The sequence below is a fragment of the Scaptodrosophila lebanonensis genome, unplaced genomic scaffold, assembly GCF_003285725.1.
Source record: "Scaptodrosophila lebanonensis strain 11010-0011.00,11010-0021.00 unplaced genomic scaffold, SlebRS2 tig00000024-arrow-pilon, whole genome shotgun sequence".
NCBI lineage: Eukaryota > Metazoa > Arthropoda > Insecta > Diptera > Drosophilidae > Scaptodrosophila > Scaptodrosophila lebanonensis.
This window is the reverse complement of record NW_022060538.1, coordinates 7,325,364-7,345,871: the sequence shown is the minus strand read 5'-3', so window position 1 is coordinate 7,345,871 and position 20,508 is coordinate 7,325,364. Positions and strand designations below refer to the sequence as shown.

General features: G+C 36.5%; 1 protein-coding gene across 2 annotated transcripts in view; it reads left to right on the top strand.

The window, feature by feature from the left end:
* The window catches only part of LOC115621099 (G protein-coupled receptor kinase 2), a 107,118-nt gene that overhangs the window by 10,865 nt on the left and 75,745 nt on the right, over positions 1–20,508 (top strand). Inside the window, exon 2 of one of the 2 annotated variants that reach the window (XM_030514637.1) lies at positions 6,010–6,082. The gene's annotated coding sequence lies outside the window, so the exon portion shown is untranslated. The remainder of the gene's footprint in view (positions 1–6,009; positions 6,083–20,508) is intronic. The other variant, XM_030514638.1, reaches the window with a different exon arrangement.

The window sequence follows — 20,508 nt, the reverse complement described above, 5'->3', positions numbered from 1 at the left end:
CTGCTGGTGTAGGGTTAGTTGGTGACCTCGGCGGGCATTTACTAAACGACCCGTGCGGCGACTTTTTGCCTTGCAGTGACATTTGCTTTACCAACGCCAACGCCACCGCCGCCACACCGGTCGCCGACTGCCTGACTAACTGACTGCACCACCGGAAAGGTCACATTTCATGAGCAGGCTTTAATATGCTTTTTAAAACTTGATGTAAAATGTTTAGTGCACAATTAAAAGCATCGTTTTGCAAAGCATTTTAATGGGTATGCTGAAATTCGTAATTGCTGTAGCGTTCGTTAATGGTTTCCGGTCCTAGCATAATTTGTTGGTGCCACTTGAAAACCGGTTGAAAATTATGAGGGCCACCATTATGATAACAATTTCTATTTGGAGCCATTAGCTAGAAAATAAAAACCACTGTAGTCGAGATAAGAAAAGAATTCTGACTTATAAATACAAAGGGTTATTCAAACGAAAACGCAACTTACTTGCGTCACACTTACATAAATATATCAAATTAATTTCTTATGAATAAAATAAACTTGTTGTTAGAAGTAAGGGTTACTGTTACAGCTATCGCAAATATCTTTTGGGTAAATTCATTGAACAAAACGAAAGTCATTCTGTACACGAGCAGGTTAAAAGTGATAAGAGTATAGCAAACCAAGCCAAAAAGTTATCTTTGTCTACGTCGAAACCATATACCCTTCATTGTGTTTTGCAATAAAAGTCTTTTCCTTCATGGTTATGGACCGCAAATTTTTACCTATCTGTTTCCATACAATCTCATATTTATTATTATAAAACATTTTTAACTTATTTTGCACACGTGGTCCACTTTCCTGACCCTCGGGTGGTGCAACACCATTAGATGTGATTACAACATTATTAATATGCAATTTGCCTTTAAATGTCTTTATAAACCTTAATTACAATTGCTTTATGCTATGGGAAGACATCGGGGAAAGGGGTCGTATACGGCGACTCTAATCACATTATTTTGATTAATAACTCAAAAACTCCTAATCAAATTTTGTATTTATAAATTTATACAAAGACAGTTCGTGATACTTTTGTACTCCTGGAATTCAGATCATTCAGAACATTTTGAACAATATTTATTGGAAAATATACAATTAATACAGTGTTTCTTAAGTAGGGTTTTAGATAAGTAGAAGTGGGTCTTCATTAAGTGGGAAAATGGGATCCATGTTTGGAATGTACTGAGCAGGTCGTGAGAATATTGTGTACATTGTTTATTAAGGCAGTGCAATTACATAGTCGGAACGACATAGTGTTTATTTGTTAGGATTGTGTCTTGTTGATTTCATTTGTTCGAGTCCAGAAAGTTTCAAGTTTGGCATTTATTTTTTAAATATTGTTTGCTTTTTGATTTGATTGTTTGTACCAGAAGTGTGTTTAATTTATAGTTGTTGTTTTTTAAGTGGTTTGGTTAGGTCTGTGAAGTTGATGATGGGCGCGTATATTATATTTAGTTTTATCGCTAATTGGCTATAGAATCAGATTTTTCTAGTTGTATAGTGTTTCATTTCAACTTTACAATTTAACTGCAATACACAAATTTTAATATTATTAGTATTTTGTCGTTTGTGTCTGGGTACAGGGGTTTTAAGAGTCGAGTCCGCACTACTCTACCATTCTTTTCCCCTTCTTTTAATTAAGGGGCTATCGAAGCTTAAACATATTACGACATTTGTTCATTAACTTAGCTTCTGATAGTGAAAAAGTATTTTTGGGTATAGTATGCTTGACTATAGCGTTGTTGTTTTTAAAGCATTCCGGCTAGAAATCAAGCTATCTTAAACAATTTATATTTGCAACGACAAAGTTTCGTAGAATTTCACAGTTAAGTAAACATAAACCCATTTGTTTAGCGAATTTAATTCTGAAAATAAATTATAAGGCCTATTTTCGTTTGAATAAATCTCGTGTTATTAACATGCATATGGTAATTCTGTATATAATAAACAACAACGTACTTGCAGCTTGCACGTCTATTTGATTTTTAATATTAACAACAATTACAAAATGTTATCTACATAAACAGTGTACACAGCTTTTGGCAATGTTTTTTGTTTATATGTATGTAGGTTTATGGCGATGAGGCGCTTGACCAGACGTCCAAGCGACCCAGTCCTATCGACTGTCCAGCCGCCCGTCCATCCATTCGTCCGCCGTGCATATACAAGTAAAACGTCGCCCCAGACGCGATTTAAGCAAATGTGAATGAACAGCAGCAACAACACCAACACATTTACCAACACATTTTACGCAATCAGCAGCCTTGTGCCAAAAAAATAATAATCATAATAATGCGAAAAAATACGAATCAAAAATAAATACGCCAAGTTTATTTACATTAAATATCGCATGCACTTTGTGTTGAAAAATCAATTAAACAACAGCAGCCGCTTATAATTACCGCAATTTGTGTGAAATAAAACTACATAAATAAAATCGGGGGCAGAGGGGAGCATAAGGCAGAGTCGGCTGGTATAGTATTATTTAAGATGCGTTTCTAGATAGTGACACGACGAGGGCGCTGAAGAAGGCGTGTCTGTTAAGATATTCCCATGCAATAGTAGTATAGGGTGCCTTATTGAATGAATTGTCAATAATAATAAGTGAACAATAATAAATGAAATAAGTGTGCCTGGAACAATATTATATGTTTAGTTATATGGGTGAATGGTCGCCGGTAAACATGTTTTATTCCTCTTTTAAATGGGAAGTTCCATGTATGATCTTAATATTTTTATACTTCAGATTTTTTTATATTACTAGCTTATCCACTGATTTGGCAAATCATGTAATACTTAATGATATAATGCTATAGTTTAGACTTCTTTACATCTCTAGCTAATCCACTACTTTAATATTTTATAATACTTAAGACTACTCTATATCACTAGCTAATACACTACTTTGGCAAATAGTCTATAACTTAATCATCAGTATTATTAGCTTGATGATATTTTGTTTTACTTCAGACATCTTCATATCACTGCCTAAACCAGTACTTTAATACGAGTATGTTGTTTTACTTTAGACTGATAAATTCACTAGCAAATCCATTACTTTTGCTAAACATCTATAACTTTTAATAATATGAATCTTTCAGATAGATATATATGATATATGTATAGTTCAGACTTCTCTATCTTGCTAATCTAATTCCTAATTCTCTTCCTATTTATTTGCATGCTTAAAGACTAGTCTTGAGATAGTTTTATATATTCTCGCAGTGGGAATCTTACAGACAGATGGACATGTTTATATCGATTTGTCTCGCCATGACAGACTTATGTATATTACATGTGGAGCTCTAATCTGTGTGTCCGAATATTGAGTTTTGAGTAAAAAAAAAATTAAGTTGTCAAGGTATATGAGGAGCTGACTGACTGACAGACCGTTTATTGATTTATGGCTAAGCTGTAGAGATGAGGAGAAGAGCGTACAGCACCTTCTTCACATTATTGTCCGTCTAATTAGCAGGATTAGACTCATTACGAACTATCGAAATAATAGTGTGGATATAAAAACAAGCACCCTATATAGTAAACTGAGAGACTAGCTAATAAAAATATTGCTTGGGCCAGTTGCACGTAATTCAAATATTTATTTCATTGAATGCTGTAATAATACAAATACAATCGTTTTAAATGAAAACATTAATGTATGCCGTTTTAGCGTCCAAATCTTTGTAATTGAGCCACCCCTGCCCCCTTCCTTTACCTCGTTCGTCCAAAGATTGCCACGAGCGGCGGAACGTAACGAGTTGCCAAAGGAGTAGGTACTGAGACTGGTTGTTGGGGCTGTTGTTGTTGTTGTTGTTGTTGCTGCTGCTGCTGTTGTTACGACCAAGTTGTTGTGTTTTTAAGTTGATTAGACACTTATGTATAAATCTTAGCTACCTATGATTAAATGAATGTCTTGCTTTGTTGCCATTAGTCTGATTGTTGTTTCGTTTGTTATTATTGTTGTCTGGCTATATTCAAATGACGTCACAGTGACGTCAAAGCGTTTCGATATTTATTTTTAGAAGGTAGCAACGTTTCGATCGAGAAACGCGCGAGCAGGCAAAATTAAAACATATAGTGTGTATGTGTATTGTATGTAGATAGAAGCACACACAGTCAATAATACATCGTCATAATATTTAAATGAAGTTTGACACACGCACATATGTGTGCTTATATGTGTGTGTGTGTGTACATTTGGTGCCATTGTAGACACAAGTGTTGGCCCCCACTTATTGGCAGTCAGTCAGTTGGTCGGTTTTGCGTCTGCGTCTGTCGTTTCAGTTTCAGTTCGAGGGCAGGGGGTTATAGGGGACAGACAGCGATTTAAATGCGCGACAGCCTTGGCTATTGTTGTTGTTGTTGTTGCTGTTGGTTTTGCTGTTTGTTTATTTGTTATATGTATGTACATACATACCTATAACACACTAATAAACATTAGAGTTTGCCTTTTATTATTTATTTGTACTACTTGTATATGTCTCTTGTTTTTGTTGTCGTCGTTGTGGTGGCAACCATTGTATTAATTATTTATATGGCTGTAGGCGCGTTTTTCAATTATGATTAAAAATATAATCATTTAAAAATGACCGCAATCCTGTTATTATTTATGCTGATTACAACAATAGACATCATTTAAATTCGTGCGGCGCGGTCTATGCATGAACAATTTTGCAATTTCTGTTTGTGGTTTGGCAATCAAATTAAAATCATGAGCATATAATTAATAATTATGTAAGAGCGGTTCACATAACCACACAATGCTAATGACGCATTTCATTAGCACGCAGATCATCACTCGGTACGACCGCTACTTTAATTGTGATTAGAACAACTCAGAAGAATACGTTGACTGAAGAATTGAGTGCTACAACAAAGAAAAAGAAAGAATTGTGTGATAACAATTTCAGATCGCAAGCTATGATGTACGGATAGGAAACAACGCTTGACTTGCATCTCTACCTCTATCCCCTCCGCCTCTTCCTCGTTTCCCTCTTTCTTGGGCACCTCTTGTCTCTATTAACCGTTCCGTTTCGTTTCGTGACGTGCCGCTTTCATATGATAATTTTCGCACATTCGCCCCATGCCCATGCCCAATGCAAATTAGCACGCGAGCTCGCGCATTTGTTTTTCCGCACACTCACATAATTGCGCTCGTATTTTGCAATTTTGTATTTGGCACGACACCCGATTGTGACTCAGTTTGTCATTTGCATCGCAGCAAATTATCACATGATTAACATCATGTGACCGATGAACAAAAGCCCGCACTTACATTCCAAATCTATTCAATAGTTTCCATAATTATCAAGCAGCTATCCCTCCAATACAGTACATAAAGGTCTGTTCAATTAGAGAAGGCTGTAAGGCAGGTTATACTAGAACTTTTGGACCATAACAGTTAGAGATCCCAAATGTTGTATGTAGACTTGTTTTTCCAACATTTGTTACAATATATACATATTACGTCATTTTTTTTATAAAGCTGCCGGTCCTATGGCAGGATCGGTGCAAAGAATCACTGTTAATATGATAACTATTTTTGTTTATGAAATTATCGCAACTAAATGAGTTGTGTATAATGTCCTTACTATAAGCTTAGCGGTTTGTTTAAAAAGATTCATTTATTTTTTATATATAAATATTATGCGTATTTGGTGTTGCGGCAAGAAACATATTCCTTTTTCCATTTTCTAATAATTGTGCCTCAAGATATGCACGTTTATTTAGAATTATATATTTATTTTCAAAACTGGAGGCAGCAAGCTACAAGACAAACAATCTTATTTAAGAAACTGGATCGGCAAATTTCATGTGTTTTATTAGTTTCTCAATATCAATATGAAAACTTGTTAAAAGTGGAAAAAACATGTAAATAATCTAAATAATGTTATGTTGTATCAAATATGATCATAAATAAAATATTTGACTGAGTTATCTTCTATAAATGCTAATTTTCATTTCTTTATTACAGATACAGGTAAACATATAAGGGCTCTTTTAACCATTATAATACTTGAATGAAATTGTCAACTCTTTGGTGGAAGGTGAGAAAAATGCTGTTTTAACTACTTTTACATAAATATTTTATTTGTATCTATATTTAAAAAAATTTTTTTGATTGTCCCTGATGTAAGAACTGAATAAGTACTGCATAAAACAGAAGACAGATCGTTCTGTCATAACTTTATTTTGGCAACAATGAGGCAGAAGGCAGGAAAAGAAATTCTTAAATATCTGAAATACACAAAACATAACATAAACCTACAATTTAATGAAAGGCGCGGATCAAACATGACGCAATCACACAAAAATAGCTCGATCGGGAAGGTTAATTAATTAAGATTGTGTAATACCATCGGAAAGATTAAATGAATGCCATTGGATACGTTTCTCAAGTAAATAAACAATACAATGGTAACATGCTGTGTTTCCTACCACAAGTTATACAATATAAATCACTTCCATTTATATTATTGAATCAATGAGTAGATTCAATTTATCCTGGGACCGAGCTTTACAATTTGCTAAAATTTCAAAACAATGAATAGATAGATATGTATATAGAAGATAGGTAGAAGAAAGCTAGAAGAGATGTATAAACTAGATAAAATATACATAGATAGAAAATATATAGATTAAAGATAGTAATATATTAAATGAATTTAAAACGAACTATGAAAAACGATTTAATAGACAATTCTTCTTAAAAATGTACTACGATATGAGCTTAGAATATGTATAGGTATTTTTAGGGGTCAACTTTTTGAAGCTGTTCCATCCCAGATTAACACATGATCATAAAATTTGAAATGCATTTGAATTTTCTTGGTCCGTCTAAACGTCTCTTAAGGACAGCGCAAAGCGAAATTGGCGAAAGCGAAGAGGCCAATGACTTTTGGTATTGGGCAGCAGGGGTCGTGCAGGAGCAAATACCGCTGGGATGGCTGACTAGATGACTGGCTGACTCGCTAACGTTCGAGCTAGCTGTCAGCAGAGTGCCGCGCAGGGGAGTAAAAAACAGGAAGTGTGGAAGCTTGCAAGTGTAGGAGTGTGGTGAGTGGATAGGGGGGTCTGAGGTCTGAGAGTGGCAGCGGCAGGCGCAGACTTTGAATATTGCATTGGATGTGCCGAAAAAGCTGAAAAACGAAGCTTTGAACTGAACCGAGTTGGACTCTTGGGCTGATGCCAAGCTCTTGTTTGCCCTGCTCCCCCATTTTATTTTACTTGTTATATTCAGTTTTTGTTGTTGCTATTGTTGTTGTTTTTGCTGGCACTGCCGACTGCGTCTTTTGTGTTGCATACAAAAGATTTTTGTTCTTCTGCTTACTTGTTGTTTCCCCCATTTCTTTTTTGTTTTGGTTTTTTTTTCTGCACACAGAGTTTTTGCATTTTTGTGTTCATTTGCAAGATTTCTTCCCTTAATTTTGTTTTTGCCATGGGTGTGACAGCAGGGTAGCTTTAGCGTGTGTGCGGGTGTGTGTGTATGTGTGCGTCATTGAAATGCACCGAAGCATCCTGGTGTTGGTAGTTCCCGGTCCTGTTTCCGTGACTGCATATATATATATATATATACAAGGTGTGTTCCAAAGTAAACAGGCTAGGGGCGCTAGATTCAAAATATCTATATGTCGACTGGTTCGTTAGAATCTGCTATCTTTATCGATTGTCCAGTGAGAATTTCATGACATTTCATCGATTGGAAGTGAAGTTATTGCGTTTAAAGTGTCAGTATGTTTGTGTTATCGGTGCGAAAATGAGCTTCGAACAAAGAGCCAACATTAAATTTTGTTTTAAAATTGGTAAAACTTTTACGGAAACCGAGTGGTTTCAACGTTTTCAAAGTGGTCGTGAGGACATAAATGACTATCAACATGTGGGCCAATCAAAATTCGTGATCACCGAAAATTCCATCGAAACTGTGCGTGAATTAATCAAAAATCAGCCGAAATTATCATTGAAATTGATGGAAATGGAATTGAACATCTCCAAAACATCGATTTATAGCATTTTGAACGAACATTTGGGCTTAGGAAAGGTGTGTGCACGGTTTGTTCCGCACAAATTGACTGACGACCAAAAATTGCTCTCATCGATCGACGCTTGTGACCGATTATTTGACCAAAAATCACATTTTAATCATTAACCACTCGCCGTATTCACCTGATATGGCACCGTGCGACTTCTACCTTTTCGGAAAAATGCATTTGCCACGAAAGGAAAGCGTTATGCAGACGTAGAGGCCATTCAAGAGGCTTGCACCGGCATATTGACAGCCATACCGGCCAACGAGCTAAAACACTCGTTCGACATGCTTTTGGATCGTGCAAAAAGCTGTATTGAAGCAGAAGGAGACTATTTTGAATAAAATAAATTGATTTTGCCGAAAAAACCATTTGTTCTGTTATTATACCCTGTACCCGTAGGGTAAAAAGGGTATATTAGGTTTGTGCAAAGTATGTAACATACAGAAGGAAGCATCTCCGACCCCATAAAGTATATATATTCTTGATCAGCATGACGAGAGAAATCGATCTAGACATGTCCGTCCGTCTGTCTGTCCGTCTGGATGAACGCGAGGATCTCAGAAACTATAAAAGCTAGAATAACCAAAGTTGGCATCCAGATTCTCCTAGGTCCGAGTAAGGACGAGTTTATTTTATTTTTTTTTAATTTCCTCCCCCTTCCCCCGCTACAGAATTTCGTCAATAGCGTCCACATTTCAAATGCTACCTAAACCAAAGTCTGTGCACATAATTTATATATAATTGTCTACTGTTGTATAAAATTTTATTCAATTCGGTCAATTCTAAGAAAAGTTATTAGCAAAACAAATTCTCGCCAGTACAACCCCCTCAAACTGCAGCAGCAAGTTCGCTCTTCTTCTTCCTCTTTTTGCTGCTGCTATGGACGCATATAACTCAGTGACGGAAGTTTACCTGGGTACAGGGTATTACACTGTCGGGCTTGCTCGACTGGAGCGTTCTCTCTTGTTTTTTTTTTAAGTCCTGTTTACTTTGGAACACTCCTTGTATATATTTATATATAAATGCACGCATATATATAAACATATAAATATAACGCTACTCGGTATGCATTTCGTGCAATTTATTTCATTTTACCGCCAACTGTGCTTCTCAGCTGCTGTTCAACTTTCCAGCTAACCAAGCAACGTTTTTGCTTTGCCACTGGCAAACGCTTCCATTTGCTGTCAAGTTTTACACTTAAATTTAATTTTATGTGAGATTTTTCACCATCACCCACACACGCATATTTAAGATTCAAATGGACAAAAGCAGAACTTTTCTCTCTTAAAATTAACGCCGAAAACTTTCCCAGTCCAAGCAAGCAAAAACGATGCCTCAATGCCTGGTGTGAGGCTTGAAAGCAAAACCTGATGACGAGTTTCTCTCGTTGGCTTGTCTGCTGATTAGCAGTAAAACACGTGCCTCAATTCCTCCTCCTGTGTTTGCCCGCCTGTCCATCTGTCTGTCTACTACTATTTCATGTGCGGCAGTAGTTCCAACAACAGCATCAAGTTTATGTGCTCTGGGTACGCACGTTGCCGTGTTGTCAAAAAAGCGAAATTCATTAAAATTGCAGACATGTTCAGACCGGGCTAGTCAGGCAGTCAGTAAGAGCCAACAACTACCAGCTAGTTAGGCTAGCTAGTCATAAGTTGCATTCACATGCAACGGCAACGGTAACTGCAACAACAACTTTCTGGCCCATCTTCAAATATTAGAACCACAGGCATTAATTTCAAGCCGACTTAAAGTAATATATTATGCAAACGAGAATGATGGATTCTCTCATCAATCTTCTTTGAAACTGTTCAATTAATTTGCCGTACTAAAGAATATCATTAATGTGCTGCAGATGATAAACCCTCCAAAAATGGAAATTTTATAATCATAATTACTGATCAACGGAAAAACAAAGCCGAATCATCAATCCTATCCCTCATATTTAATTTAACACCTTCTTAAAATCCTGATAAATAAAACGGTTGTTAAAATTAAATTTAAAGTAAAAGGTTTCGTCATTATTCGTTTTTAAATAAAAAAGCTAGTTTCGGTTTTTAAAGAAAATGAAAATAAAGAAACAGCTTAATCGGAATACAAAAACGTAAGTGAATTGACTAAATAATAAGCAGCATTTCAAACCTACAAATACATTCAAATATTAGTGGAATACAAGTATAAGTTACATTTGTTAAAGTACCAATTAAAATAGCAATTCAATTATAATATGAGAGTGAAACACATTTTCAATCAAATCATCCATTAGCAATTATTGGAAACAAATCAATTATTTTGTTTGCAAAATTAGTTTTTTTAGCTTGGTTTTTTTATTGGCTCAATTCTCAATAATACTACAATTTAAATCAGTTCAAATGGTTTATGAAAATAATAATAAAAATAATTAAAACATTAAGAATTGATTGCAAATAAAGAACAATTGAATGCCATTAATGATTTGTAATGGATAAGTGTTGGGTTTTTTCAGCCATCGCCAAGGTATAAAAAATGTTATTATAAAAATAGGCATCGTATTCGTAGTATATTACTTTTTATAATGCATAGAGCATATAGTACAAAAGACTACCAACAATTCGATTATGTGAAAGCTTTGGCGTCAGCTATTGCTGTTGCTTTATTATTTGAAACAGTTTAATTATGAGCAACAACTTCCTTTGACACATTTCATGCAGGTTTTATCGTCTGCTGTTGGCCAAACTTTGTTGCCAGCACTCTTTCTAGTCTGTTAGGCTAATTGTGTCGTTGAAAACTCAAACTCAAACTACAAATTCTGCCATAACACTGCCAAAAACTTACCAACGGGCTCAAATTATCGTTTAAAGTCATAAAGTTGCCTGCCATAAAATAAATTTTGGAAGTGACATTTGAAAATGTGGAGCAATTGCCAAGTGCGTATGTTGCATGTTGAAAAATGCACTAGAGGATAAATGGAAATACTTATAGTATAAATATTAATGGAATGTGTGCCAGAACTGGAAACGACAGAGACAGCGATAAAAAAAAACTATCGAGTATAAAATAAAAACTGAAACTGTCCTTTTTATATGTTGCTCACGGCATCAAGCAACTTGGGAACTCTCGAAAATATGGCACAACTATATGCTATATAAACCCATAGTTACATACTTGTGTATGCATATATTTTTGTGCAAAATATGCAAAATAGCCAAAAGGCTGCCACAACAGCGACCGAAAACGAACCCAACAACAGGAGCTACAGCAGATGACAATAAAAACACGCTAATAAAAATATCAATGATAATATTTTTTGTTATTTCATGCAAACTTTTTCTAACTATTGTCATAGACTACATACACACACACGCAAAAATATACGTATACAATACATGCGTATTCGAATTCGTTTTCACTCGAATATAAAGCAACAGCGTAGCCGACGCCTCAAAGTAGGCAACAGAAAATTGTGCAGTGGATTCTGCTCTCGTGCGCTGGCTGGCCATCAATAAAAATGTCGGTGGGTGCAACAGTAAGGGTGCGGGGCCAAGCGAAGAGCAAAGTGCACAAACATACACACACACACACCCTCAAGCGCACCATTAACGCTGTCAGCGCCAAAAGAGATTTATGTTGCTGTTGTAGCCATGGCCCAATTACACAATGTAAATGTATGTACAGACATGCATACAACAGCGGACATAAAAATCTTTGCAGCATAGATATATCGCATACATCTATCTCAGTAATAGTCGTAAAATCAAAGAAAGAAAAATTATTATACGATACTACTTCCCAAAAATGAACTTCAATGAAGATGTTAGCGTAGCATCCCTGACAAAATATCTATGAATTCTCTCAACATAGGACTGGTGAATAGTTTTATGACAAAACCCTCTTTTCAGTATCTGATGCGACAAAATTGTGGTGTATGCCGAAAAATGCAGTTTTGTCATTCAATGTGGTATAATATATGTTACATATGGTATAAAACAATTTGAGTTTAATTTGCTTGCTAATCTGGTTCTGTCCATCAAAATTAAAATGCAGTTGTTTCCAGCCGGTTGGTGTGAAAAGTTTCGCTTGAAGAAGATGACTTGCATCTAAATAAATCAATAATAAACCAATAAATCTGCGCCTGCTGAGTGCAGATAGGAACATGGAAGGGGCTCATCGTTTTTCGGCTCCTCTTCATATCCGCAACTTCTGGCCCATAAGTGTCCCAGCAGAGATTTCAATTCTTTTTAATTTTAAAAAGTGCTGCAGTTCTTTTGATGTTCGACTTGTATTGTCCCAGATCGGCCCCCTCATCTCCTATGCATTTTCCCACAATGTTGCGGTATCCCAGGTTTAGACTGACCTGCTGGGCTAACTCGCTAAGTGATCTGTGACAGTAAGTTGGAAAGCTGAATGTGTGCTCACAAATTTTAAAATGTTCTTTAGCTATCACTTATATAGACGTATATTTATGACCACTACTGTATGTTAGCAAAAATGTATAGTATGTGGGTATAGCATGGCTTCGTTGCCCGAAACAAATAATAATGCAATTTTGCGATGGTGGACGGTGGCGCCATTTTACGACACCAGCGAACCCAATGCAAAGGGTGATGATACAATTTATGTTGCTAATGTGATTTAGTTTATATGCTGGCAACCAAATTATGTTCAAATTACAATAGCCTATTAAATGTTATTATAACTGGGGCACAAATTAAGCTTGTCAGCTTAGGTTTGCAACTATAAAACATGCTTATTACGCACACGCCCTATAACCTTTTACGCATTCCTGCAAAATGCTGTCAGTAGAACTTTTGTCAAACAAGAAGTTGCGTAATTTTGTTCGTTCGTTGTTGCCATCGGCAATAAGTTGATAAAAAGTTGACGTTATTAGAAAATGCAGCGTGAAAGAAATAAATAAACTGCAGAGGAGAGTGATGGAGGAAGGGGTGGTCAGTTTTGTAATGTTTGTTGCTAATAGTTTGCTGTCAGTTACAACACTAAATACTAAACTAAACAGAAACTACAAAGCTTGCTCAACTTTTTTTTTTTGTGCAATATATAAACTATTACACATATAAACGAAGAGACACACACACACCAGAACTTTGGCAGTCAATTCAAGTTGGTGGCTTGTTCCTTTGAGTGGTCCGCACATTTTGGCCGAATTAAATCCAGTCGAATCGTAAACCTTGAGTTGCAATCGCAGCAGCATACTCGTACAAGTAGCAACAGCAACAATCACAACTAAAATAACAAGGGCAAATCAGCATGCTCCTTGGCTTAAATTGCTTGAAAAAGGGTTTATGGGCGCTGCTGTGGCTGTTGCCTCCATTTTATGTACTGCGAGTGACTGACGCTGAAGCCGAAGCTAAAGCGTGATGTTGGAGCTGACGAGGTCGTCGCTTATGGCACATTTGGACAAATGGGAGAAAACTGAAGCACACACACACACACTCACACATAACACACACAGACGGAGCCGTTTCTTGCCTGGGGCAAATCAAATTGCATTCTTACCCCACATAAAATATATGCGCATATATAGATGGATTTAAATTGATGTACTATATAGTATATAGCAGGTACATATACTACTTGTATATACATTTAGGTTACAAGCCTAGGCTATATACATTTCGTTTTCTTTGTCAGTGTTGGAGGTACACACATTTTTTGTTCAGAGGACACATTTGTAAAAAGATCCCATTCTAAGCCACATATAGTACATACTGGAAAATTGGGAATAACTTGCGCTGCATTTAGCAATTAATATAATTGCACAAGAATGGGGCAGTCGCTGCATTTCAGACCATGCCTCACTCATAAAAAAAACCAAAGAGAGCTATAACTTTTAAGTTCACCTTTTCAAGGAACCTCTTAGAACTAATCAGTGATTAAAAATAGTTTGTGCTTATGTTTATCAAAATCACAATCAGAAGATCGTGGTTTATTTTTCAAATTAAAAGAAGTCATGTTATAGATGGATCGTCGGTATAGACATGACCGTGGTGAATTTTTTCTGGTGTTAATAATTCTATAAAAATCTAAGTTATAAGTAGCCCCATTACCTAAAACCGAGTTGAATCACCATGCTAAATTCTTTTCAAAACTACTTGCATTCACGTCTATATCAACATTTGTTTTGCAGCTTACTTTTGGTTGTTTCTTCTCCATAGGTTTTGGCGACCCCCCTATAAAACGGCGCTCATGGTACACGTACACACACTTCTGCACAATTTCTTGTCCATTGCTTATCTACATAAAATTGTGAGCGTTTTTGCTAGACTTAACTCACTTTGTGGGCGTTGCTGCCATTGCTGTTGTTGTTGTTGCTGCTGTTTGCGCTTGATCCCTGGCCATAATTCAAGTTAACATTTTTTTCCGACACTGCCCTTTATTGTGATTGCCTGGCCAAAAGAGCTTATGCCATTCTATTCCCATTCTATTCAGTAGCGCGTGCTCTGCTAATAAGCTAGCTGCACTGTGCCACGTTTTTGAATTGTTGTCACCAGCCCGATCCCATTCTACTTGTATTTGCTTACAATACTCGTAATACGTATATAACTTTTCCAGCGAAATTGTTGCTACGCACTTGGTCTGCAGCACATTAGCGAGCCGGCTTCCTTTTGGCTCATAAGCTGCTTGTATTTGCTTTTTTCTGTTTCGCTGATTACGCACACTAATACAGATATACAGAAAAAGCACACCTACAGGAACATTTTGGCCTGCACATGCCTGCACATTTCAATTAAAATGCCTTGTTGGGAGTATTAAAAATATTTTTAAAATATATGTATATACATATATTTTTTTTGATTCAACTCAGCATGCGCATTTATTGTGCGGAAGCAGGCGGGACGAAGGATGATGCTATCGCTGTAAACATTTTTTTGAATGCCTTTCGTGCGTACTTCCTGTTAATTTTTGCCAAGCTTTGAGCAGAGTATAAAAAAGCGAAGAAAAACAAACTTTGGCCATTGTTTGGCTGACATGGTAGCGTAAGGACCGACACATTCAAACGTCGTGACTCTCCCCGCATGGTCCCTCCTTTTGCTGAATATCTTTCTTGCGTATTTGTGTAATGCTCTGCGCCTGTATTTGGCATTTGTCATTGGAACATGTTTTTTCAATTTTCATATGCGCCTGTCAAATTGGAGATTGGTGATTCGGGGCGTGGGGTGTTGGATGGTTGGGTATTCCGTGTTCAGTGTTCGGCGCTGGTTACGTCAAGTGCTCGAGGGAACATTTGAGCTATGGTTGTATGCACTCTTACAAAAGCTTTTATAGTTGGGCTTAAGAGCTTGGGTATAGAACTAACCAATACCTAAACAGATTTAGGTTTTGGTTGAAAAGGCTCACATTCTGTATGTGCAGCCGTAGGGCTTTAAAAAATGAAGAGCAATCAATATTGTTGAGCACTTTAACAAAAAATACTTGTTTTGCTTATAAGCTGTAAATTAGACGCTTTACTTTTGTTTATAGGGCATTTCTTTATCAATTTTCACAATTCAATTAAAGTCTTTAAAAAATTCTAGTCTTCATCTTAAAGCAAACAGATTCTTGGTATTTTTTGTACTCTTTGGTTGGGAATTTGAATTTTGTCGAACCAGTTGCTAATATTATTTTCAACGTCTAGTCGAATCTGTAAATTTTTCACTACACAGCCAGCATTCGCTCCCAATTCAGAAAGTAGTATCGACAGTTAAATCTGTATTCTATTGTAGCTTCGCAAACGTAGCGTATCTTGAATTCGTAACGAGCGCTAACATGACAACCATTTGGGCCATCTTGTATTTTCGGTGGAATTCACTTGTTTTTTGCGTATTTACCCGAAAAATTCAACACCATTGCCATTTGGAAAAGATGTTGTTGTTGTTGTTGTGCGTTTCCTTTTTCGTTTCGTATCGTTTTGTGTGCACTCATGAATAGTTAAATCCGCTTGGCTCTGGTATCTGCCACCCCAGCAGCATTAGTACCATGCTTTGATATTTGTTATGGAGGGGTCTATGCTATTTTCCATTTTTTATTAATGAAATCTCTTGGCTCAATGAAGCGTAAATTTGGCCTAGCCTCCTACACACACACATATACACTAACACACACACACACACACACTCAAATGCTCAGTTGTTGAGTGCAAACAAATAGAACAGAGAAAGAGCATGTACCATTAATGGTCGTTCTTAAGACGGCAACGTGTTTAGGCTTTTGGGCCATGGTAAGTGGCCATAATGGCCGCCCTCCTGCTGCTTCTCGAGCTTTTTCAGTTGCTCATTCCATATTGATGAGCGCTTGATTTGTATTGGCGCATTGTCTGACTATCTGTCAGCTGTTTGATTGGCAATGCCTCAAGTTTTGTGTGACGGCAGTCGGCATTCATAATCTCGTATTAATACGTCTAACAATGTGGACTGAGTAGCTGTGCTGGGCTTGCGGCTCTTGCCAGGCCTTATATAACATGTTAATTGAATTTGATTGTGTGTTGATTCTGATGTGCTCTCTCAATGTCTTGCGATTGCCAAAACCAATTTATCTGAAAGCAAGACGAGCACACACACACACACAAAAGCAGATATAGCAAACAAAAATACGAGCTAATCAAAATTGACCGGGTCGGACCGGACTTTAAGCTCAATTGAAGCGTACCGGCGGTAATCCTTTGGAAGCCCCAAAGGGTAAACCAAAATGGATCCAGCATATTGTTGTCGGCGCAATTAAAGCAAACAGAGTGAAAATCAACTTCAGACTCGCCCACTCGCCTGCCGCCACGCACGACTGGCATCAAATAAATTGCATAACTTTGTACTGCAGGCATGGAGGCGGCAGTCAGGCAGCAGTCAAAAGGGAAGGACCAAAGACCACATTGCTAACACGAATTCGATGTCCCTACTGGCTGTATAAATGCTTGACTCTCTCTCTCTCTCTCTCTTTTTCTCTCACTCTGTCTCTCTTTCTTGCTGATGCTGTTTTCTATGAGCACGTTTATGTTAGCGAACATTCGTGAATACGATTCGCGTATATCTCGCGCATTGCCATACAAACAGACCATATGTTTTTATACCCTGTATCCGTAGGGTAAAAAGGGTATATTAGCATATATATATATATATATATGGTATATATATATATATATATATATATATATATATATATATATATATATATATATATATATATATATATAAATATATATATAGGGTATATTAACATGCAGAAGGAAGCATCTCCGACTCCATAAAGTATATATATTCTGAATCAACATGACGAGAGAAATCGATCTAGACATGTTCGTCCGTCCGTCTGTCCGTCCGTCTGGATGAACGCAAGGATCTCAGAAACTATAAAAGCTAGAATAACCAAAGTTGGTATCCAGATTCTCCTAGGTCCGAGAAAGGATGAGTTTATTTTATTTTTTTTTAATTTCCCCCCCTCTTGCTTTTTCGATTACAATAAGAGTTTTGGATATTTCTGATTATAAATGGAAAAACTTTGTATCTTAATCAAAAATTTATCGAGTAGTATGTATTTGTAGAATTAATAAATTTAAAAAAAAAACGAAATCGGGGTTCAATTAGTGCTGCATTTAATAGTAATCTGTGGTTCGGGTAGCATAAACCTCTATATATAGCTTTATATGTGTGTGTTTGCTTATGGTTGTTTGTGTGTCTGCGTACGGTATGACTGTTGTTTGCCCATTTATTTGCACCGCTTGATGCAATCATCAGCATCAGCATTCGCGTTTGCTTTTGCGTTCATGCCGCCATATTGCCACTTGCCCAACCGCAGGCATTTTTGTGTGTTGGGTTTTGTTGTTGTTGTTTACCTACTGCCATTGTGGCTGTGACTATGAGTCCTGAGTGACTGCGAATGCTGCTCGCTTTGAATTATGCGGCATTTGAGTACAATGCAGCTCTCGTTGATTGTTTGGACATCATCTCTGGTTTTTTTCCTACTCCATCCAATCCTTATCGGCACCATCATCGTCGTTTTTGCTATTTTTGTGCTCCTGAATAATGGCGGCGCTTACAGTTGAGTTCATTACTGTCGGCTGGACGGTTTATGTTTTTATGTAAATTTACTCAGTTTTTGCAGACACACAACACACTCGAATGTGTGTGTACGTGTCTGTGTGTGCGTGTGTGTTAAACATATTCAATTACGTCGTTTGCTAACAGTCGCCGTAGGTAAGCAAAAAGTCAGCATTATATTTTATGTGCCCTCATAAACTTAGGGAGCATATATAAATTTTTTTGCCGTAGCTTCTCAAAACCCAATTTATAACTTGCCGATAACAAGACGATACGATACGAGCATGTGCCACACACACACACACACACACACAGAAAAATGTGGGAGCATATTAGAGCCCTGCTTGGCTGAAACTGAGGAAGCATTTAGAATGAGTTTATGAAACAAAATTGCTCATTTGGCTCACATTTTATTTTTAAATTTGTGATGATTGAACTAGCTATATGTAGGAGCACATTAGAGCCCTGCTTGGAACTGATGAAGCATTTAGAATGAGTTTATGGGACAAAATTGCTCATTTGGTCCACATTTTATTTTTAAATTTGTGAAGATTGAACTAGCTTTAAGCTCAGAATCCGCAACTCAATATTAACCTTATTCATTTGAATTTACTATAACAGGATAAGAACAAGTGGTCTACCTGTAATTAAAGTAAATAAAATCAAAGCTGAATTAAATCTCTAATTCACTCCATGTTCTATGATGACTGGCTCTACTTACCAGATTCAATAGTAAATGACTTTGAAGAATTTTTTAACAACTTCGACTTATTTAATAAAGTAGTCTTCTACTTGTAGACACATAATATTCTTATGTAGATATATATTCAGTATTAAACATCCACTTATGATTGATTCCATTTACTGGATACAATATTTGATTCGATATGCATAGCTCTAAAGAATATTTTATAAACCTCAACTCATTTCATACAGTACTCTACTAGACACATACTTGAGCGGGTAGATTACTTGTGTGTGCGTGTGTGTGCTCTTAAATATTTAACATGCAATTGCTTCAGCACATATATCTTGTTTCTTTGTAAATCATTTACGCTGGCTGCTCCAAAATGTTTTGCATACTAAGCGGCGTTTTATCTAAACATTATTTATGCCAGCATTTAAAAGCTAGCTACAAAAAATACTACCCAGTGGGTTGAGTGACTTTCCTTAAAAAGGTGCTTTAAAGGTTCAAGAAATATGGCTCCCGAGTGCCTTACATTGTGTCTTATTATTTTCCATTATATTTATTATTTTCTTGTTGTATAGGTGTGTGTTTGACTTTAAATAAATTTTTAATGTAATTTTTGCATTCTTTATAAGTCACACTCGCATTCCTCAACGAATTTACAAGTATTCACTGCAGGCGTCGGGCATAATACTTAATGCCATTATATGGCCCAAAAGCAATTTAATGGGCTTTTAATCTATTTCTCTGCACCCGATGATCAAAGGCAAGAAAAAGGCACAGCAGAAAAAAAGAGGGAAATTTGGGGCTAGAAAAACAAAATTTAAAGACTTTGTTCAAATTAATGATGTGTGTTTAGCTTTTTTTGGGGTTACGCCTCAGCTTCCAGGTCAAAATTTCATTAGCCCTTTCAACGACCTCTATATACTTGCCACCTGAATTGGCTGTCAATGTTTTTCTGTTTTGTGTGCCCGAGCATGAATCAACATTAGTCGCAAAAGCGCTGAAAAATTTGCCAATGAGGTATGGGGCGGTGGCAAACTAAGGCCAAAGTGTGGAAACGTAAAGCTTACAATTGGCCTTAAGAAAGGATTGTGCTATTAAGTGTGTAATCAACTTAGGCAGCGGATGAAAAGAAAGTGGAAGCTGAACTTTGATCTTAAAAGTTCTTGGATGGTAATTACATGCTTTTTGCATAATTATTATGTAATTAGAATTGCGGAAAATGGAGACAATAACTGTAATTGCATTTTCAGATTAAGTGGCTCTTTTGTTTTTACTAATTAGTTAAAATAACTGTCGACATGGCTGCTATTTCATTTTGTTATATCTATGTATGAAGCCTTCACTGAAAAATTACAATTCCTCTATCTGTCCATCTGCCTATTTAAATCACAACTTTGCAACAGGCTTTCTATCGGAAGGAACAGATTATAAGTTCATACCAAACATGTCTTTATTATTAGGAATATCACTCATGGATGTCTAAATGGGAAATAATTCAAATGTTGTTCAATCATTTAAAGTTTAAATTTTAAACATATTGGATTATTACTTGGTTTCTGTTATTCTCCTATTCTTAAGTTTCTTCTGCAATTGATTAAGCGGCTAGCTGTTTGCTTTTATTGTTTGTGAGCAACAAAACGCCTACTCTTAAGAAATATCCACTAATTCAACGGACAATTTCGGATACGCTTGCTTAGATGTAAAAGCTTTTTTTAAAACCATTTTCTTTTACGTTGTTTTAAGATGTCTGC